Genomic DNA, 23,498 nt, shown 5'->3' on the forward strand with positions numbered 1-23,498 from the left:
GTCCTGGGTTACAGTGTAAAATGTGCCAAAAGGAAAAAAAAAATATTCTATTACCATCTTCAGGAGCTGTTGAGACCAGGTGGGGAGGTGCTCCCTGCCTCCCCCCTCTGGACTATCTCCTGTTACTGGGCACAACAATGCCTTATCGCCTGACCCATCGATAACTCCCTCCTGGACTATCCCCTGTTAATGGCCCATCAAGGAACTGCCTCACGACTCCCCATCCCATTGTGAGATGCTCTGCCCGGGGAGGGGGGAGAAGGAGCCAAGCAGTCCATGCCAAATAAAAACTGAGATTTTGAACACCCTAGCAGCCTTCCTTCCACTGGATTCCCAGAGGAGCTTTTCCCCCCCACTGGAGTTCCAGAGGACAAGAGCTACCTACCTACCACTGGACCTTTGGAGGAAGACCAGACTCTTTTACCTGATCGCTGCTTCAACAGAACTACACCCATCACTTCAGGAGGACTGCAGCCATCATCTTATCGGACTGCTACTGCCACCCAAACAGGGTGTCAGGTTGTATTCCTGTGTAAACCAGTGTGTTGTTTGTTTTTCCCTGCCTTGTGTTATATAAATATATATTAGTAAAGAACTGTTATTCCTATTCCCCATATCTTTGCTTGAAGGCCCGTTAATTTCAAAATTATAATAATTTGGAGGGAAGGGGGTTGCACTTTCCATTTCAAGGGAGGCTCCTGCCTTCCTCCACAGACACCTATCTTTTCAAACCAAGACATTAGGAAAGACATTGATATACATTTTTTAAACCTTGAGATAGAAAGAAGCTAGTAATAGCCATAAAGAGGGGGAAAAATAAGAGCATTCGGTGAAAACACAGCCTAGGGTAATCCAGAACAGGTTTAGAAGTGCTGCCTCTCATATTGCCCATATATTTCACTCATTTAAAATCTCTCTTCAAAGATCTCCACAGTCCTTCCTAAATCTTTGTGTTGTGTTATTCCCTGTGCAGACCATTAAAAGAGGCGTTGAGCAGTGAGGCACCTAGGGCAGGATCTCAAGGTCCTGGCTGCTAACCTTTGCCATGAAGAAAACCAGCTATTTCATCTCAAACTTTGCTTGCCATTTCCTTCTGAATTTTTGATGTGCGTCTTTCACCCGGTGGGCTCTTCGTTTCTCCAGCACTCCTTTGCCAGTAGGGCTAAACGCCAGCCTCTGCCATAGTCCTTGCCCAACAGCAGCTCATGGAATGCTGATCCCTACCACTCCAGACATTTTCCACTATAAATAAAAGCATCAGAGCTGCTTCGCTAGCTTTTTTACTACTCTCATCTAGCTTTCTTTAATCTGTGTATTTTCTAATACTTACCATGCACGCATGAACAAATAGTGTTAGCTCTTCTTTAAAAGCTTTAATCTTTCTGTTAATCTAACTTGAGGGTTTTTGTTCTCATCTGCCTTCCTATTCCCTTTCCATTGCCAAATAAAGAAAAAGAGCAAGCAGGAACCTGCCACGCATTAAATGATCTTGACAGCAGAGAGCCTGAAAACAGACAGTCAATACAAACACAAACTACAGGATACTTCATTTTCATCATCTTTCAGGCAAACCTCATTTGATTCTTAATGGTAAATCTTAACTATTTAAATCTGGGAAACTAATTGAACAATAGATGAGAAAGGGAAAGCAGAATAACAGGGAAAAAAGGTGCATTTTCAGATGGGATACAAAAAAAGACATAAAATATCCACTAACTTTGGGCTGCTTTCAGAGGTGCTGTGTAGCCATCTCAGCCCAATTACTGCCCTGCTGCCCTCCCCCCAGCTGATGACACCCTGTATCAGCCAGTAACGCTGTAGAAATAGTTGGTATCACTTTTCCCCAGTGCAAGGCACCGACTTGCACGTTCAACTGGTTGTACCCCCGTGGAAAGGCCAATATAGAAAATCAGCTGCTTATCTAAAGAGAGGGTTTGCCTTTCATCTTAAAGACACACATCAGACTTTAAGTTTCTCTTGCCATGATGGTAAAAAATTCCACTGCAGAATCACAGCCGCTGACAGCTTGAAATGAGCTTAGACAGTCATGGGCAATTAACAATCTTACATTCATTACCAGGTTCATGATATTTCATAAGACCTTTTTTTAAAATTCTCTCTTTATTTTAGCGAATAAGTACAGATAAAAAATGTAATGAAAATTTTTAAAAAAGAAGCAGCGCTGCAGGCTGCATTTAGACTGTCCAGAAACTGGATTTTTAGACCTCTATTTAGACAAGTGCTGTGCACAAGCATTTGTCTACACAAAGTGCACACAAACTATCATCATCTTGCTTGGCAGAGGATAGGAAGAACAAGGATGTCACAGTAAATATTCCAATTATAGACACCCAGAGCTCATCTGTATCTTACCATTATTACTGACTCAAATTTGCAGTATTATTATATAGATGGTAATAATAACTTAGACTTGAAAGTACTTCTGGAGTTCTCTAGTCCATACCCTGTTCAAAGCAGGGCCAAATTCAGAGTTGGACAAGGTTTCTCAGGGTCACATGCTCAGACAGAACATTTCCATTGGAAAAGCTGTGTGCCGGTTTTGGCTGGGATAGAGTTAATTTTCCTCACAGTAGCTAGTATGGAGCTATGTTTTGGATTTGTGCTGAAAACAGTGTTGGTAATACAGAGATGTTTTTGTTATTGCTGAGCGGTGCTTACCCAGACTCAAGACCTTTTCTGCTTCTCACGCCACCCACCTTCGTGTAGGCTGGGGGTGCACAAGAAGTTGGGAGGAGACCCAGCTGGGACAGCTGACCAAAGGGATGTTCCATACAATATGATGCCATGCTCAGTGATAAAACTAGGGGGGATGTCGGGGGGGGGGGACGGACACACACACTGCTTGGGGACTGTCTGGACATTGGTTAGCACATAGTGAGCGAATGCACTGTGCATCACCTGTCTGTCCTGGGTTTTATTTCTCTCTCTCTTTTTGTATTATTATTATTATTACTACTACTACTACTATATTATTAAACTGTTCTTATCTCAATTCAACCCATGAGTCTTACTTTTTTTTTCCCATCCTCCTCCCCATCCCACTGGGTGGGGGAGGAGTGAGCAAGCAGCTGTGTGGTGCTTAGTAGCTGGCTGGGGTTAAACCACTACCTGTTTTGGCCTATATATAGACAACCACTTACAAGTTTCAGATCTAGCAGATGTAGTGTTAAGATAATGATTGGACCTGATGATCTTAAAGGTCTTTTCCAAAAAAAATTATTCTGTGATTCTATGATTACCAGTCCAAGCAGATTTTCCACCTCACTACTACATTCTTAGCAAATTTCCATACATGATGAATAATAGAGCAGGGAGAAATACATGACTGTCACCAACAGAGATGCTCCTTGCAGAGATGAGAAAACACCCCAGCTGAATTGCATCTTGCCACAGAGCCTTTAGAAAGCAGTCCAAAAGGGAGGTAGATACCAGTGGGGGGTAGACTTAATGCTATCTCCATAAAGATAAGTGAACCTAAAGGTATAGGTAGCTTAACTTCCATGCAAATCAGACATAACAGCAGCAAATTTTGGCTCAGTCTGCCTGCTCCTGAAAGCAGTCAACGCTTTGCCATTGGCTTCGTTGGCAGCAGGACCCAGTTCTCAGTTCAACGTGAAGCTTGTTTTAATTCCCCAAAGCAGGCTGTGCCACAGGTTGGATGCCCCCTAACAGCCCCATGCACCTGGGCTCTAAAGCTTTGCCCAAAGCAGGCTGAGCCCTGGCATGGGAACAGAGAAAGTGCCACACGTAAATAGACATCACAGACCACTGGCCCTTTGCCCTAGTGCTCAGCATCACCTGGACCAGTTCAACCCCCTCTTGTGGGGTGTCCTGGGGGATTTACTGAGCCTCGGACAGAGGTTACTGAGTCCCTGCAATCCCCTGCCTGGCAATGAACCATTAAAGGCGCTTACTTGTCATAGGGGACTCACTTTTGAAGGGAACGGAAGGCCCTGTTTGGAGACCAGATCCACTTCTTAGGGAAGTCTGCTGCCTCCCTGGGGCCAGGGTCAATGAAGTAAAAACAAAAATTCCTAACCTGGTTCATCCCTCGGGTTACTACCCGTTATTAATTTTTCAAGTAGGTAGTGATGAACTTAAATCAAGAAGTCCATGGGCAATGAAGAGAGACTTCAGGGCCCTGGGTCAGCTGGTTAAGGGATCGAGAGCGCAAGTAGTGTTCTCCTCCATCCCACCAATTGCAGGGAGTGATGAGGATTTTGACAGGAAGAGCCATCAGATGAATTCTTGGCTTCAAGCCTGGTGTCACTGGCAGAACTTTGGGTTCTTTGACCATGGGCTGGTCTAGAAGACACCTGGCCTGCTAGCAACAGATGGGGTTAACTTGTCTCAAAGGGGGAAAAGGATCCTGGGAGAAGAATTAGCAGGGCTTATAGGAAGAGCTTCAAACTAGCTTCGAAGGGGGATGGGGATGAAATCAGGCTTACCAGAAAGGAGACTGCATGCGACGTATCGGTGCTCATGGGTTGGTGTGCTGGTATGTTCTTTCAGTCTGACATCTCAGTTGAGGTGGGAGATGGTGACCCATGCAGCAGCAAAAACACTAGGCTTGTTGATAAGTTAGTAACCGTGGAAGTGGCTGAGAATGGTCAGGTAGGAATTAGGGCTTCTCCTCCCAAAACAGTGGCAGGATCATTAGCTCAGCTAAAGTGCATCTATACTAATGCACACAGCATGGACAATAAACAGGAGTCGGAGACGATTCTGCAGCAAGAAAACTATGATATAGCTGCCATCATGGAAACCTGGTGGGATGACTCCCACAACTGGAGCACAGCAATCAGTGGCTACCAACTTTTCAGAAGGGATAGGCAAGGAAGGTGGTGGAGTGGCCCTCTATATTAGGGAGACATATGAATGCACACATATCACAAATCCCTTGAGCTGGAAGACAGGGAGTGGAGGCAGAATGTGGCCCACAAAGAGGAAGTGGTCAGTGACCTACTACACCACTTAGATGTACACAAGTCTGTGGGGCCGGATGGGCTACATCTAAGAGTACTGAAAGAGTTGGTGGATGTGCTCACCAAGCCTCTTTCCATCATCTACCAGAAGTCCTGGCTAACTGGGGAGGTCCCAGCGAACTGGAGAATAGCAAATGTAACACCCATCTACAATAAAGGCCGAAAGGAGGATCCGGGAAACTACGGACCTGTCAGTCTGACCTCGGTGCCAGGGAAGGTCATGGAGCAGATCATCTTGAGTGCCATCACGAGTCATTTACAGAACAGTCAGGTGATCAGGCCCAGTCAGCACAGGTTTATGAAAGGCAGGTCCTGCTTAACAAACCTGATCTCCTTCTATGACAAGATGACCCACCTGATGAATGAGGGAAAGGCTGTGGATACTGTTTACCTTGAACTCCGTAAATCCTTCAACACTGTTTCCCACAGAATTCTAGTGAAGAAACTGGCTGCTCATGGCTTGGATGAGCATACGCTCTGCTGGGTAAAACACCGGCTGGACGGCCAGGCCCAGAGAGTGGTGATCAATGGAGTTAAATCCAGCTGGTGGCTGGTCACAAAGGGTGTTCCACAGGGGTCAGTACTAGGGCCACTTCTGTTTAACGTATTTATCAGTGATCTTGATGAAGGGATAGAATACACCCTTAGCAAGTTGGCAGGTGACACCAAGTTAGGTGGGAGTGTTGATCTGCTTGAGGGTAGTCTCTACAGAGGGACTTGGACAGGCTGGATCAATGGGCCGAGGCCAACTGTATGAGCTTCAACAAGGCCAAGCGCCAGGTCCTGCACTTGGGCCACAACAACCCCATGCAATGCTACAGGCTTGGGGATGAGTGGCTAGAAAGCTGCCCAGCAGAAAAGGCCCTGGGGGTACTGATTGACAAGCGGCTGAATGTGAGTCAGCAGTGTGCCCAGGTGGCCAAAAAAGCCAGTGGCATCCTGGCTTGTATTAGGAATAGTGTGGCCAGCAAGAGTAGGGAGGTGATCCTCCCCCTCTACTCAGCACTGCTGAGGCCGCACTTTGAGTACTGTGTTCAGTTTTGGGCACCTCAATACAAGAAAGACATCGAGGTGCTGGAGAGAGTGTAGAGAAGGGCAACAAAGCTGGTGAAAGGCCTAGAGAATAAGTCTTACGAAGAGCAGCTGAGGGAACTGGGGCTATTTAGTCTCAAGAAAAGGAGGCTGAGGGGAGACCTTATTGTTTTCTACAACTACCTGAGAGGACATTGTAGAGAGGAAGGTGCTGGTCTCTTCTCACAGGTAATTAATGATAGAACAAGAGGGAATGGACTCAAGCTGCACCAGGGTAGGTTTAGGCTAGACATTAGGAAAAATTTTTTTTACTGAAAGGGTTGTCAGACATTGGAACAGGCTGCCCAGGGAGGTGGTTGAGTCACCATCCCTTAATGTTTTTAAAGGTCATTTAGATGTGGTGCTTGGAGATACAGTTTATGTGTGTACTTGGTAGACCAGAGTTGGTGGTTGGACTTGATGATCTCAAAGGTCTTTTCCAACCTGAATGATTCTATGAAAATCAAAATGTGTCACTTTTTCCTAATGTGTTTCCCATTTTGTTTGTACTTTTTTTCTTTGCCAATCTCTCCAAAGTCACTTTTCCCCCTCAGATTTTGCAGCAATCCCAGTTCCAGTCAACAGCAGTCAGGCTGGCAGTCCATGAGTGAGGTGGGACTGAGCAAACTGAGCAAAAAGCACATTTCGGGCTGTGCCTAAAACTGGATGTTTCCCTGGCAACGTGAAGAGCTTGGTACATCTCATGACTTGCAGTGTGCACAGATTTCCTCACTGTACCCTCAGCCCAGGGAACTGCAGGGAACTGGCAGGAACATTAATTCCTCCAGATGCTGCAAGCATCCACATGCCTCCAGCCCAGCACAGGTTGAGGCTCACTGCTACGCAGGATACTGCCCCTGCAATGGCTCGTTTCCTACAGAAGGACAGCACAAAAGCCATTATACTTGTAATGCGCTTCATCCCAGTGCACAGCAATGCCATAAAGTTAAAAAAACATAGCAGCAAAGCACAGCTTAAATTCATTTCCACTTGAAAAAAATTATATATAGTTTTACTTCAAGGACTTTGAAACCACCAAGCAACTTGGCTTTTAGTAGAGCGAAGCCTGTGAGAAACAAGGACCTCAAATCCTAAAACTATACAAATAGAAAACTCAGGCATGCCCTTGCTAGGAAATTTGCACTGATTCCCACAGCACAGCTGGAAGTGGAACGACATCTCCTGACCCAAGACAAATTACACAGAGGCCTTGACCTTTGGTAATGAGTCCCAAGCTATAGTGTCACAGGCAATGGAAGTAAATGTGTATTTAGAGTCAATGTTTGTGGGGAAAAATGCATGCAGTGCAACCAAATTAATTAGAAAATATAAGAACTGACATGATGATGTACAAGAAATGAATAAAAAGGAATGAAACATCATCTCCTTTGCTGCTTCTCGCTGAAGCTGTTTTAGCATATTGTTCTTCAATACAATTCAAATTATCATCTGGTAGAACAATTATCTAACTAAAAGATTTAACCATGATTAAAGTCTAAACAATCTGCTGAACAAACACCTACTCAGCCTCACTTGAACTGAATTTCAATTCCCCACACATTCAGTGCTTTATCTATGGATTTTTCTAGTGATCAGGCTAGCAGGGTACTAGGCAGGACTCTTGCCCTCTCACGCATAATTTATAATTCATCACGTTGTTACCAGGAGAACCAGAACATTGGTCATTTTAATTTGGTCTGGCCCAGTCCATGCAATTAACTTATACTGTATTTTTTATTAACCAGAACTGAACAATAGTTAGTGAAAGTAACAGTTTCAGTTTCCTTTTATTAAGATCCTTAATAATAAAACTGTGGATTCAGGAGACTTTGAAATGAGGTAGTATAAGTTGTATCCACTGCTCAGAATCAAAATAACTACATCCACTTTATACATTGCACATCATAGGATTCTTTTATTACTTGGTTTGAAATTTGAACACCAACTCCATGTCTGGTAAATCCTACTTTGCTTTGAGCTCATTCCAGCTGTTCATTTACCTGATATATTCACAACATCTATGCAAGAGCTCTGCCATGATGAAAGGAAGAAGGAAGAAGGATCAAAGACAGATTTTCCTGTCCTTTGTACTCAGTAGTGTCTAAACAATTAGATATATATTTTTTTACTGAATTAAAAAAAATATTAAGATGCTCATTCCTTACTACTATAAACACGATAGAACATTATTACCCTTACGTTAGTGCACTGATTCAAACAGGACACATCTGCAATACCTGTAGGCAGGTATCACATGTTCAACACTCACATTTAATTTTTTCTTTTTATTTCATTACCAGTAAACAAATCATAGGATGAAACTCCTATAAGTAGGCCACTATTATATATACTGGTGAAAGATAAACCTGATATGTGTATGCAGTGTACTAACTGTGTAGACTTACTGATGAGCGTTACTACAGAAGTAGCAATTTTTTTCTAACGCCACTTAATTTGGTGACTAAAGCAGCACTCATGACGGATCCATTAGCTCAGTGCAAAGGACATGGTCCACATGTATCTTGTTCTTTGCAATGCAGAAAATTTAACCAGAGGAGCAATGAATTGATAACAGGAATGCCTAGCTTAGATTTTTAGCTAGGTGAACTCAAAGATTTCTTTGTATTCTTATGGAAGTACAGGGAAACAATTGGCTTAACTCCACTTTGATAAAGTCATACAGTAATTTTTTGCTATTCTGTTCAAAACTTGTTTTATAATGCTTTTAAATTATTTGATGAAATAATCTTAATCAATGCTATTAAATAAGAAATAAGCTTCTGAAAATGCATGAATGCATTTATATAAAATTATATAGTCCCGCAGAAATGAAGTGAGAAAACTTCAAGCCCTCAAAATTTTCCTTTCATTAATGATGGTGAAATCACAGTGAAGGGGTGGGAGCTACAATGCACCTCACCGGCATGGAGAACAGTGATGAAAAATCTCCCAGCCCCATTATTACTGAGGCAGTTACAGCTGCCCTACACTTACACATTCAACTCTCTAGAAAATACAGAGCTGTCTCCCAAAGCTAAAGCTCTGTGCTAAGGGGCTGCCAGAATGAGGAGGTACTTTCCAGCAGTCCAAGAAAAATCTGGAAAACTTCTTAGAGCTCCCATTATAAACTACAGACCGCTAGATCCAGATAACCACCAGTAGGTACCTAAACACACAGGTGTCTATGCATGCTGTCATCTGCCCAGCATGAGGCATCTGACCTCAGAAATGGTATTCCTATTTTCAGTTTAAAATTTTTCAAATGAGAAAGCTGAACAAGACAGGTAAGTGCAGACACACTCAGGTGTCTACTCAGGCAAGTTGCAACTGTGAAGAAACTCAGGTAAGTGCAGCATGGGATTTTAAGTCAAAAGAGGACTGGCCATGCAGAAAGTCTGTCTTCAAATGTATTTTCACAGAGCCGTCATGAGAAATCTAAATGGAAACTTACCCAGAGAGCAACAGAACTCGAATTTGGTGATGCCAAAACAGCGGCACACCCCAGCAAAGCCACAATGACAGAAGCCACTCGGCACTGACAATGCCATGCAGGGTACCCAGCTTGGTCATCGCAGCTGAAACAATACAAGGATGTCACCCACAGCCAAAGTGACATTGTTCTTCCTATGGAGAGGCTGAAATGTCCCTTCTGTCCCGGCTAACAGCACCCCAAGGCAGCTGCCATGTGCTACCACCCATTTCTGGAGGTCCTGCAGAGTTCTGCGGATCCTTTTGAAAAGGACCGGTGCATTTAACAGGCAATTTCTGCAGAAAGGGCCAGCCTGCCCAGCAGAGTCCTGAATCAGAAGACAATTTTATAACCCTGTGCAATAAACAGGATCCTAATGAGTCATGGCAGAAGGAGATGAGAGCCAGCGCTCCTCCTCGCCACACGCCAGCCTTCCCCAGTGAGGCACACCCAGCTGACCTTTCCATGGACAACAGGTGAATAAACTCATTGATTTGTCTGCAATAAATGACAGAATGCAATAAATTAAGAGTTTTATAGCAGTGAAATGTCAATATGCCAATAGGCACTAGTGGCTTTCTGTATGACTGAACAACACATTCACATCCAGAAAATGTCACTCTTTTGTGGCAAGAGCCAACAGTGATTCAAAAGACGTTTATTTAGGGACCCATGTGGCCACACATCACCATGCTTGTCATTACCTATCACCACACATGGTTCAGCCTAGGAAGACACCAGCAAACAGCAGAGATAATCCACTGCTGAGGGCAAGAAGAAATACAAATGCAACCTGGGCTTACCGCATCTGCTGGGCTAACTTTGAAGCATTTTAGAAAATGGCCAAGTGCTCATACAAACACAATGTTATGCCATGGGCACATCAGCTGAAAACAGAGAAGATTAAACTGACAGTCTATATTCTGATTTATGACATAAAAATGGCAGGATCTTCACTCATTGGTCTTGATATATAGTTATACTGCTTGACTTTTAATTAAATTGCGAAGACTATTTATTATATGACCATAAATTGTTTATATAACTAGTTATGGTATTGAGGGATCTGACAGCAATGGCCAAATAAAATAAAAACTAATAAAAAAGGGGGGGTTTAACCATAAAATCAATAGTAATTTAAGCATGCTAGGGCTCACAATTCTATTTAAGAAAGGTCGATCATCTCACAGAAAGAATTTTTAAACATTTAGCTGGTTTCTTTCATTATCCTAAAATCGCCTTTGTATGGCGAACCAACAGCAAAATGTTAAAACATGTTGATTTTAAAATGCTGGGCTTTGAAAATCACCTACATTTGCGCATATCAGGCAAGTAATGGGGAATACATACCTAAACAAAACTGCCCATAAGCTTGCTAAGAAAGGTGAAAAGCACCATGATGACATACCACATATTCACACATGGCAATAAAAGTAATCTGTAACACATATTTCCCCACATATGAATTCAATGCCAGGTAATAAAAATCAAAACATCATAGAAGAGGATCTACAGGCACAATTATGGATCTGATTTTTTACCACTGCTATAAAAAATTTTGTTAACTTACAGTAATGTTAGAAGACTTTCATGCCAGTTGGACGACAGAAAACTGTAAGGAAAAACTACAGCTGAACAAACTATGGAAAATCGTGTACAAAGTAACACTGAACACAGCAGTAAGTATAGCTTCCACACTTTCCTGGTTTACAGATGTACAGATTTGTTTAGGTAGCTATCCCAGAACAGTAAAGAGAAATGTGAGCATAAAAATATTAAATGTCTGTGAAGAAAAGAAGAAACAGCAAGCTAGCACTGGGTGGGACTGCCTCCCTTACCTTCAGCACATCCTCACCCACGTGCAGGGATCTTCTGCACAAGGACCATGGCTTGACAGATACAAAGGTTCAATATAATTTCTTATTTATGTGCACAAGTAAATAGAAAGATCTGGGGAAAACTATACGTCTTTTGAAATACTAGATAAGCAAGTCTAGGGAGGGATGCTTACAGGGTCTCAGCTCATTTAGTCTTTGACAGGAGCACTAAAATCATTACTGCACCTAAAGCCTGGAAGCTGTTATTTGTGGGAACTTTATCTGAAAGCAAACCAGCTCAGAGCACTCACCTTTCCCTGGAACCCATTTCTTGAACAGTTTCTATTAGAAATTATGCCTACCGCCTATTTCTGAGAAGGTCTTACACCTCTACCATTTGCTGCCAGACACTGAAATTCAGTGGAGAGAAAAGCCCCCAGCTAGACAAATGCTTTTTCTTGGGTTTGTTCTGTTTAGGGCTGCTCATGTTCATTCTGCTCCTGGTGCCAATAGCAATATTTTTTTGCAGCCTGTCAAAACAGTGATTAAATCCAAGACTGCAATCTAAAGTGAGCTCTCAGTGGCCCCCAGAGAGCCCCAGCAGAGGCAGCCGGGTCCTGCCTGCACCAAGGGTTTCAACAGCCACCTTGGACGGGGAGGGATGGGAAAGGGGCAGGGATCAAGCCCAGCAGCACATCCCACCTCCTTGATGGGATTAATGTGCTCCTGTAACAAATCTACCTGAGGGCCTTGCTTCTCTGTGAGCGTTGAACTAGCAATGCTTTGCACGACAGCCTCACCTCCCCTGTATGGCTTTTTATGGATTCCTGCTTGATCTATATGGCAACAGACCCATGCCCAAGCACTTTTCCCAGCTCACTCTCTGCGAGGAGATGTTTGAGATGTGAAGAAGGGTGGCAGGAAGGCAGCATCCCCCATAGGGGATGAGGGAAGGAATATATTTGCCAGCTGAACCTTCTTCAGAGATGGGTAGAGGGTGCTGCTGGCAGCTTGGAGGAGGGCTGCACAAGAAGGGAGATGCAGAGGTAGAAGTACTCAGCAGAATGCTAATTTACCAGCAGGCAAAGGCAAAACCTGCTACTGAGGAGACAATGATCATCTCTGCATGAAAAGCAGGGTCTGGAGCTTGTAAATGTCTAGAACACACCTTAGTAGCTTCTCAGGACATGCCACCCATGACAAATTATTTGCCAAGAGCCCCAGCGCATGTTGCAGCCCAGCCCTGGATGCTGAGCACACCCCAACCCCTTGGGTGCACATATCAGCTCTGCACTGCTGCTCTTGTGCGGAGATGTACATGAAAGGAAATCCACCTGAAGCAGATAACTTTCCCAGACCACAAGGAGTAAAAACCCAGACCTACTCACTGTCCCCCCAAAGTGTTATTGTAATAACAAATTAAACCGTAATTTGCTTTTGTGGAAAGCGAACCATATTTTATTGCAACATCAGAAAGCATTGACTTCTTCAAAGATGAAAAATCACCAGCCTAACAGAAAGTGATGCTGTAACTTCCTCAGGGTCTCTAATGTTTGTGATTCCCCTGCCAGAACCTGGTGAGAAAGCAAAGATTTTTGCATTATGCAGGCCATATTCTTTCAGTAATACATCTCATTCAAAGGCAAATGGATGTACTTCTTAATATTTTGAAGATATATCTATATCCACACTTGCATTATTGTGTATCGTTCTCCTCCTTACAAACTTAGTAGTTCAAATTAAGTTTAAAAAGCTGTGCAAGCTGGATCCGTGAGGCTTAAAAATGTTTTGGCTTGATTAGGTTTGGAAAGACGCCTTGCTTTAAAAATATTTCCCTTGTCCCTGTGCATACAGCCAAAGGTGACTCCGCTTTGCAGCATATTGAGGCTGAGCTCCAGATAAGTAAGTGGCTCCTGGTACAACAGGGGCTGGGCTCTTAGAGAAGATGCACATTCACATACCACATACCTTCCTTTCCTCCCAGCCGCTGTTTCACATTCCTTATACATGCCAAGTCATGTTTGTGCATGCACAAAGTCCCATGTTGGGACTTTTCAGCACAAGATTTGCAGAATTTGCCCTTTACCACCTGCTACAGATGTTTAAAAGGGTATGTGCAAGCCAGGGTTCCAAGAAAAGTGGGTGTAGAAACCCAGGACTCTCAGCGTGCCAACTGGCAAAGCAACAAGGAAGGGTCCTACATCTTGGCAAAAGTTCTGTGAAACATTTCATGTTCAATGAATTGGCATTTTCAAAGGAGAAAGTGCTTCATCAGAATATTCCCTTTTAGCTCTAATGAAAAGATACACCACAACAGTTTGATTTGCAACAAACCACTCAATAAAAAGTGCTGAGCTAGCAGGGCTGTTTGCCTGAAAGGTTATATTAAAGATTTGTACAAACACCATCAAAGATGAAATGATGTGTTAACTTCTGGATTGTAACTAATCCCTCTGGAAATAATAATGTATTCAATCAACAAAATAAGATCAGTTACATTAACTTTGAACGATCTACTAACAGCTACTCTCCAAGCTTCACATACACAGATGAGGAGGTTTACAATCTGTTTCCTCACTCTGTTTTCACCATAAAACAGTGAAAAATACCCTCAGGCCTTTTTACTGTTGTGCTTACATGAAATGAAATAACATTGAAGTTAATTTTCTTCTTCTGTCCATGTTTATCTCAGGCTTGACTTCAGCAAAGTTGCTGTACTTCTTGTAAACGTAAGCGGGAAAGCACACAGGGATGCAACTTCTCCATACAACACTATGGATTTCTAGAAAACCTAATTCAAAGGGCATGCTGGAGTTGGGTCCTGGTTTGAGACACATGTACCATTTTTTTTAGAAATTCAGGAGACTTTCCCAAACTTGGACACCACAAGGTATCGCCAGTCAGACAACCAGCACAGGTTTTGAACTCTTTATGCCCCCAAAAAACACCATGGATAAGGGACTCACAGTGTTTTCAGCATGTGCTGCTGAGCTGCAGAGCAGATGGACAGAAGGCTGGGAGAAGGACTTTTTACATTTTGTTTTATTTTCTTCTATTTTCTTCTTTTCTCCCTATCATACATAATTTAATTGCACCATCCAGTCTCAAGAATAATTCGGACCAGAGATAGCTTCCTATGGAAAGTGTCACACTGTGGTGTCCTTTGATTCGTGTTGCGCTGCTGCTTCTGTGCAGGCGACGCTGTGCCTCCCCACACTGTACCAAACTCCTGCAAAACAAGAGGCTTTGCAGCAATCCCAAGCTCAGCATGGCTATTTCTGGAGTGTGGCCATTCCTGGCACTGGAGCACTCCCTGAGCACCAAACGGACGAGCACTGAGATCTTGGATATAACCCATCCTCATGCAAGCAGTGCACACAGCTCAGTGAGCTGGCTGGTGAGAAAGGCGAGGATGTTCCCTCAGCCATCTCCTTTTTTTTTTTTTATTTTTTCTCAGAAGGGAGATTCAGAATAAATGAAACAGAAAAGGTGATTCAGATCCCCTGGCGGGTAAAAACTATAAGAACAGCAGAGCTTTTTGCAAAGCCAGGTCTGTACCATGCTAAAGCTCCACAAGTGCAAGAAGTCAGCTTTGCTCAGTATTCTTGTATAGAAGTAGGATCTAGCTACTGGCTAGATGCACCAGGATGGCAAGGTTTCCTGGAGAGCTGGAATTACCTGGGAAATGGTCATCAAAGTCCAGATTTATAGAAGGGTCTCAGTGCTGGATTCCATTTTAAAATGCTTAAGCATGGCACCTGGGGAGAGTAGGTTGCCACACGATGGTTTCCACAACTGCTGCATGGCTACATACAGGAGCTGCCTGCAAAGACGTTGTGCTGGTTTTGGCTGGGGTAGAGTGAATTTTCTTCGTAGTAGATAGTATGGGGCTGTGTTTTGGATTTGTGTTGAAAACAGTATTCGTAATACAGAGATTACACAAAGTCAAGGCCTTTTCTGCTTCCCACACCTCCCCATCAGTGAGTAGGCTGGTGGTGCACAAGAAATCAGGAGGGGACGCAGCTGGGACAGCTGACCCCAACTGATGAAAGGGATATTTCATACCACGTGATGTCATGCTCAGCAATACAAAGCTGCGGGAAGAAGAAAGAAAGAGGAGATGTTCAGAGTGATGGAATTTGTCTTCCCAAGTAACTGTTACACATGATGGAGCCCTGCTTTCCTGGGGACAGCTGAACATCTGCCTGCTGATGGGAAGTAGTGAAGAAATTCCTTGTTTTGCTTTGCTTGTGTGTGCAGCTTTTGCTTTACTTATTAAACTGTCTTTATCCCAACCCATGAGTTTTCTCACTTTTATCCTTTTGATTCTCTCCCCAGTCGCACCAGGGGCGAGTGAGTGAGCGGCCGCGTGGTGCCTAGTTGCTGGCTGCGGTTAAACCACAACAGATGTGGAAGAAAAGCAGGTGTCTTCTGTTGGCCAAGACTTGGCCATGGCATTCATTTGTCCAGGCGCAAACTGTAAATATTGAAAAATGTTGTGTCTACAGACTGGCAGTGCCCCTGGAGACAGGCAGCAGCTGAGCAGAGAGCTGAATTTCAGCACCAACGTCCAAGCCCAAAGGCTCTTGGGTGCTCAATCCAGCTCTGACTGAAGCCAAAGGGAAAGTTCTTTGCAATGCACTAAGGTGCAAACTTCACTGGTGTTTATAAATATATAATTAATATTTCTGGAAGATTTATTCTGGGAGCTCTGGAGAACAGCAACATCAGAAGAAAGCAGACTTGAAAAGGGAAAGGAGAAGCTGAGTCAATAACAGTATCTTTATCATCCATATATTTAACAACTGCACCTTTCTGTGCTTTTTTTTTTTTGAAAGAAATCACCCTCATTTGCCATCTGTACATTTGTGAAACACCTTTACCCTGCAATCCTCTAGGAAAATAATTAAATTTAATAGAATCCACCCACATTCTAAAGCTGAGATGGAAAGTACTTACATTTAATAGAAACTACAGCTTCTAAATTATTATGGTATTTAATTTGCATTTGCTTTGCTATTTTAACTGCAGCTTTATTAGAACAGCATTGTTGGCTGCAGTGTTTATCTTTTACCACCATTGTCATGATAAGAAAAACACGGAAAGCAGATGAAAAATGGGGAAAATATAAAAAGATAGAGCACAAACAGAGTAGGCTGAATATTTGTGTTTGGGGAAAAAATATCTCAGATCTCTACAAAGCTCAAATCCCTATTCACTCTCCCTGCGAGCTTCCAGAAAGAGAAAATAAGATGTAGGATGTTGCTGGCTCATTTCCATACCAATTAAACTTCCTTTTTCTTTGGCAGAGAGGGGCAGACAGTCAGCAGGCAAAAACTCAGCCCTCCAGCAACCTGTGCCCAATGGCATTGGTGGAAGATGCTGCTCACAGCCTGCCTGTTTCCATCATGCTTAGATGGTGGGACCAGAAATTCCTGTTTCTTTCTCTGCTGTCCGGTTTTCAGGACCCACTAAGTTTAGTGGGTTGGACCCGGTGCCAGATGTCTGTGTTTCTCCAGTTCAAATCCCCAGCCAGAATATTACACACATCTGTACGGAGAGGATCGTCTTGAATTTCTGTTAATGAAATCATCACAAACATCAAGAGACAAGGTTGTAACGCTGGGCCCAGTGCACCCAGAATGCTTGGCAGAGGTGAATCATGAATGGGCGAGATGGGAGGTGGCTGACGGGGTGAGTGAGCCAGGACCAGGAGGGTGCCCAGAGCCCCACTGCCCTCCTGAACCCACAGCCCTGCTCAAGCCCCACCATACTCAGCCACAGGAGTCATTAGGAGTCCAAGGATAAATTGCAGAGGAGAAAGGTGAGCAGAAAAGGCAACTTGATCAGACACCAGAAATCACTTTTTAAGCTAGAACCAAAAGGGTATTCACCACTGAAGTGGTGAATAATCACATAGGGTGATAATGTTGCTATATAAACTGAGCTGCAGCCTCAAGACTCACGTTTCCCTTTGCAACTACTTCAGTACCATTTCTAAGGTATTTTTTTAGAGCAGCTCTGCCAGCTCCCCAGCATTTTCTTCCTCTCTGTGTGAGTGCAGATGCACTCTCTGCCTGTTTCTGACACCATAGCACCAGCCCTGTGCAGATGAGGAATATGGATCAGGCCACTTGCCTAGAAACGAGCACAATTCAGCGCTACAGAAAGGACCATCATTGGTCGGCATCCCCCAAGCCCTCCCCAAGCAGGGAGCAAGGAAGGGATTTAAAGAGGGAAGCTGGGAAGACTCCAGCACTGTCCACAGCACAGGACACTGATGAAACACAATATTTTTAAGCAACCAGAGCACCCCAAAAGCATTCACAGCTCAGTTATGCAGGATGACCCATGTCCATGCAGCCAAAAGATGGTCCCTCTCCTGAAGTCTGGTTAAAAATAGAGGGAGAGAAGAGGAAGCTCTTTGGAGTTACTCAGCTTCTCAAATTTGAAGGAAACATGATACTGGACAAGCACAACATCATATAGGAGCCTTATCTCTGCTGATTCTGCAAAATTAGTCATTAAATTCTCCTTCAACTTTGTCCATAGGTGGGGATTTGCTCGGATTCATTTAGTCACCATTGTCACTTGCTGGATAGAGCAAGGAGCACCAGCTCACCTTTTTGTCGCTGAGTTTATGGCCCCATGAAACCATGATAAGCAGGCAATGCAAATAAAGAAAATATTATGTCTCCATTTGCTAAGAAACCAGATTCACACCAAAAAGTGAGAAAACTATCATGTTTTTTCAGTGGTTCTCTTTTTAATGGAAAAAAGTTACCACAATGAACTCCGTTTCTGATGAGTAACAGACTTATGAGGAGAATAACGTGATAAGATTTTAAGAAAAGGGACTTTTTTTTTTGTTAATTGATGCTTTTGAAAATGTCAACATTTTGCTCACTGCAGTCATGAGTTTAGGCAGATCCCCCCAAAAAACAAACTTTTGTAACACTTACCAAACCAAGGCAGAGCTAAGGACGCCTGCAATTAAAGGACAGCAATACACCTCTGTCCTGGGTTTCCTGCGCTGCAATACATACAAAATATTTCAGACAGCACAATTCAGGCAATATTTCAGATAGCATAATTAATAACAATTATTTTAATTAACCCTTGCCAAACAACACAGAACAAAGCACTGTAATACCAACACACTAAGGTTGGTGGAGATTTTTTTAAGATTTGCTCAAGCAGGTTGTCATCAACAGCGCCGTCCTGGCAGGAAATTCAAAGAAAAAGGGGTAACTGGAACATTCACGTAGACACATGAGCTTGCAACTATTAAATGCAAACCTAGCAAAGAGCTTACTAGAAGGGGCAAGAAGTTCAAACCAGAATTAGCCCTTATTGCCAACTGAGAACAGTTCTTCAACAGTTTCTCTGTGTCTACTGAACATCTGTCTTCAGCCGTTTTATAAATATATTCCATGTCATCTTGGGAGAAATAGTAGAAAGGAAAAAAGACCTTCAGAACTTGTACTCTTTCTTGTGAAAGGGCTGCTACCACCTCCACCCCTGCTTCTTAGAGTGGCTATACAGAGTGGGTCTTCCGAGGGGTTTTACATATCAAAACTTCTCAAGATGATGATGCCAGAGCACAAAGTGCAGCAGGCATACCCCTGGTCTTCACTTGGTAGCAAGAGAAAACAAGGTACTTTCAGCTTTTGAAGGCTTCTTTTAAGCAGGTCAGTTCATCTGATCAGAGGCAGGCTGGTTACTTGGAAGTAGATTTGTAGGAGGTTATAATGGCAGAGAAATAAAATTAAAATACCCTATTTCAATTTAATTAACTGACTTGCAATTACCCAGCATGATTCATATGCAGTTCTGCCAGGATGGGACAGAGCATATGTTGGCACGCCAGAAACAGACACATGTGGCCTCAGGAGTGCCCATGCTGGCCCCAGTCAGTCCCAGAACTCAAACCTTAGGGAAATGCAAAAGGGTTCAAATCCTCATTGTGGCTCTTTCCAGCATGCAGTTTGAACACTGCAGGCCATTCACAAGGGCTATACATGGTCAGGTTGGGTCCTGCAGCCCACCTCTGACCTCTGGCAATGCACCAAATCACTCCACTAGGATGGATGAATGAATCAAGCCAGGGGTTGCCATATGTGAAGATGATGTCTGGAAGGTACCTTTGATCCAGAAGAGGAGTTACAATACAAAAAGACCACGTCCCGTTGCTCACCATTGCCCTAGTCCCTCATCATGTCCTCAGAACATGGCTGCATCTATCAGGATCCGGCTGTACTCTGCTCTTTTCTAGCAGCAGCTCAATAGTTTGTGTTCACTTCAAGGTGAGCTCTTCCTTCAATTCTAATTTGACTGTGTTGGCATGTTTTTGTGCTCACATTCAAGTGAAGATAATTTTACATGGCAATATGCCAGTTCAAGAAACCAATACGCAAATTCATAATTATTCATGCATAATTCAGGAATTATTTGCATACATTAAACAGGCCATCATCGTGATGAAGTGTCAGATGATATAAAGTGCTAATGAAAGAAAGGAGAATAGACAAGAAGAGATCATGAGACCAAGAGAGGAAATGGGAGTGGAAATACATCCTCTAATGAACTTTCCAAATTCTCTCAGGCTCTTGTGCATGACAAGAGACACCCAAAACACCTTTAAGCACAGCCCCAGGAGCCATCCCCTCTCCCACATTTGTGTCCAGAATAGTACAAATATTCCCAGCAGGCAAAGATACATTTCCAGACCAGGTTTTATCTGGGTGTAAATCAGACCAGGAATTATTTCTTCCAAGACCTTGTAATTCAAAAGACCCATGGTTGTCAGAGGTGAAGAGTTTAGTTATTAAAGGGTTCCTCGGCTGTCTCAGGAGAGCACCTACACTCTTATGGTGCATTACGTATGGTGAGATTATTTTAAGCATTTCACTGCAAGAGCAAAAATTTCCCAGCCTCATTCAAGTCTCTTTTGTTCTTATACAGGGGTCTATGAGTGAGACAGTCCCCACCTCCAGCAACTGTGAAAATAGTCTATATTACTAAAAGTGCTTGTTAGCAACATGTTATTCCACTGAGGAAGAAAGGGAGAAATGGATTCACTCTCTTAATACTCTGACACTGGATTCATTCATGTTGTTTTACAGTGAGTGTTACATCCAGTGGAGAGACCGAACTTTGACTGAAAGCATGCTATTCACAAGGAAAAACAATCAAAGTTTTTTGCTGACAGTATATTGTTCCTTTTTAAATATGCAGACTTCATTATTATTACCTTGAGCTTTAAATCTAAATATTTCAGAAAAGGGCTTTTCTCTTTCAAGATTCAGAATAAATGTGCCTTGTTTTTAATGTGTCTTTATGTAGACTAATATTTCTTCCAAACTGTAGGTCTAAGTGGTTTCAACATGCATTCTAATAAAATCCTCAGAGAAAAATGTTGACAACTGTTGTGAGAAGTATGCTTTTTAAAGTAATTTCTCAATGTTTAATTTTTAAAAACTTAATTTTTTAATTGTAATTGCTAATGAACAATTTGACAGAGCAAGGAACAGTGTGAAAACAAATTAGAAAGTGCAGTCCTGATTTACGGTGTATGACCCTGTTGCTTCGTGCACATTATAATTGGCATAAAATTAAATAGAAGTGATAATGTATTATACCTGGCAGTAACTCCTGCTAGACTGAATGAAGTCCAACCAGACAGTTTTAGGCTCGTGGGGGCTATTGGAGTTTCTAGCACTTTTCATGTGTATGCGTTATTGGGTGGTTTATCATTGATTAAGTGTCATAAAAGACCTGACTTTGCTATCTGCTTCCATTGAAGTAGAAATCAGTGGTATCTACCCAGACTCGCTATAGATTTATTACAGTTCTACTGAACCGAAAACATACCTATTATTAACGGAGGGACAGTGGACATTGTCACTAAACACAAGTACCAAAACATTCATTAACTCTAAGCGTTTTGATTATACTACAGTTTGCTCATTTCTAGTCTCACATCAAGAGCAGCAAGGCTGCATTCAGAGGACAAAAGGAGAGACAGGCTTTCTTTGTGTGCATTTTTGTTTGTTTGCTTACTTTTTAAGCATATAATACTGCCTCTCTGCAAAACCTATTTACAACCATGGCTTCAGTCTGTTTTGGGGCGTTGTTGGTTTGCTTTTTGTTTCCATGAACGGACTGCCAGGGGGAGCTGAGATTGGGAGATAAATACATTGGCTGCAGTAACTCTTGAGAAGAGCTGATGATTGGCATGGCTCTCTTTCCCGCTGCTGTATGCATGATAAAAAGGATCTTTTCTGCTGAAGATGCTCTAGGAGAAAATGTTCTAAACGCAGTGCACAGCAGAGAGAGGAGGAGGGAAACAAAGTCTGGAAAAGAAGGTAGGAGCACATTGTGTCATAAGAAAAGATTTAAGCTTGTCAGAATGAAAGACGAATTTTCAAAGTGCATAATTTCCAGAGAATTACATGGGATGTGGGTGGCTCCAAGGCTGCAGCTCCTGCTCTGCCACAGACAGCTTTCAAGGTCAGAGTCTAATTTTATCCTGTGATATAACAGTCTGTATTATGAAGCCGCTGAGGCATGCCTGAACGCCTGTTGCCTAAAGTGATTAGCGCCTCAGTTTTCTTGTTTCTCTGAAGCTGCAGACAGCGTGAGAATGGGGCAATTTGGGATCACTCCATGACTTTTCGCACGTTGGCCTCATGAAGTGTGCAAGTGACATGGTCACAGCCACAAACACCACTCCAAGCAGCAGCACAATCACCGTTGGTGGCTTTTAAGATGAAGGGGAAGGAATGAAAGCAGAAATTCCTGCAGTGGACACAAGCTGCGGAAGATGCCATTTTTTTTTTCCGTTATCTCACAGAAGCCTCAGCTTGAAACTTAACCACTTCAGTGCAGGAACCAGAAGTGAGAGGGAAGGAGATAACATTAGCAGTGATATTGTGCTCATGAATTCAAGAGTTAGTCTCAAAGGAGCTTGGCAGCGCCCTGGGAGAAGCACTGGGATGAGATTTGATTTCAATCAAACTTAAACAAACAAACAAACAAAAAGATAGCAAAGAAAAAAACAAATTAAATGCCAACGAGACAGACCTTGAGGAAGCTGACAAGGATGAACACTTTTTGACATCTGTTCCTCACAGAGGAAAGGAGGGTTTGGCAGGATCACAGGGTTGGATGGTTGTGACCTCTGGAAATTGGTCCGTTGAGGTTCCTGGGATGGGCTCTCTGAGATCAGGACAGGCAGAGATCTTCATGTAAGTGGGTCCTGACTTGAAGCAACTGTGGGACAAAATTACTTTCTGCATTCCCTGCCAGCCCTGCTATTCAGTTATTTCTTAATAGCCACAAATTCCCTCTAATTTCTCTATTAGCATCTGCAACGCATCCCAGAGAAACACAAGGAACTCTGTGAAAGAAACTGGTAATGTTTTTTGGTGCTTAGAAGACTCTGTCTGATTCTCTGGAGTATCTCATGAGATAATCATGTTATTGTTAGCGTGGTTTCTTTGACAATTCCTTAGGAGTTACTGGTCCTGTCAGCCCTCAGAATTTTAAAAAAAAAAAAAAAAAAACCAAACAAAACCAAAACAAACCCCCACAAAAAAAAAAAAAAAAAACCAAAAAAAACCACAACACAAAACCATCTTGATTCTGGGAGACTTACTGAACACCAGCAGAGAGATCAGCAAGGGGTTTGTGTTCACACACATTATGATAGACCTAACTGAAAAGAAACAATCAATAATCCCCTTTACTCACATAAAAATGACTCTTACCAGCACACAAGCTAGGAGAGCTGTGTGGAGCAATTAGAAAAGAAACAAAAAAAAAAAAAAAGAAAAAAACTTCTCCATTTGCTACTTTTTCTATAAATAATAGAGACACATGCCAAAAATTAACACAATCTTTTTTCTTTTCTTTTCTTTTTTTTTCCTACAAAAATAAACCTGCTGATCACTGGGCTGTGCAGAAAATGCTGGAGAGCTGAATACATCCTTGCAGCCCAGCTCTGCTATTGCCAGACAGAAAATGTCAGGTTTTGCTGTCGCCACTGCGTTCCAGGGCTGGCTCACAGTGAAACAGAAAGGCAAATTCTGGAAGGGTGGTCTCTTCCCAGTGAAACGTAGCCTGTTAGTTGTG

Source organism: Leptosomus discolor, chromosome 9 (genome assembly GCF_034619465.1).
Source record: "Leptosomus discolor isolate bLepDis1 chromosome 9, bLepDis1.hap2, whole genome shotgun sequence".
NCBI classification, from domain to species: domain Eukaryota; kingdom Metazoa; phylum Chordata; class Aves; order Leptosomiformes; family Leptosomidae; genus Leptosomus; species Leptosomus discolor.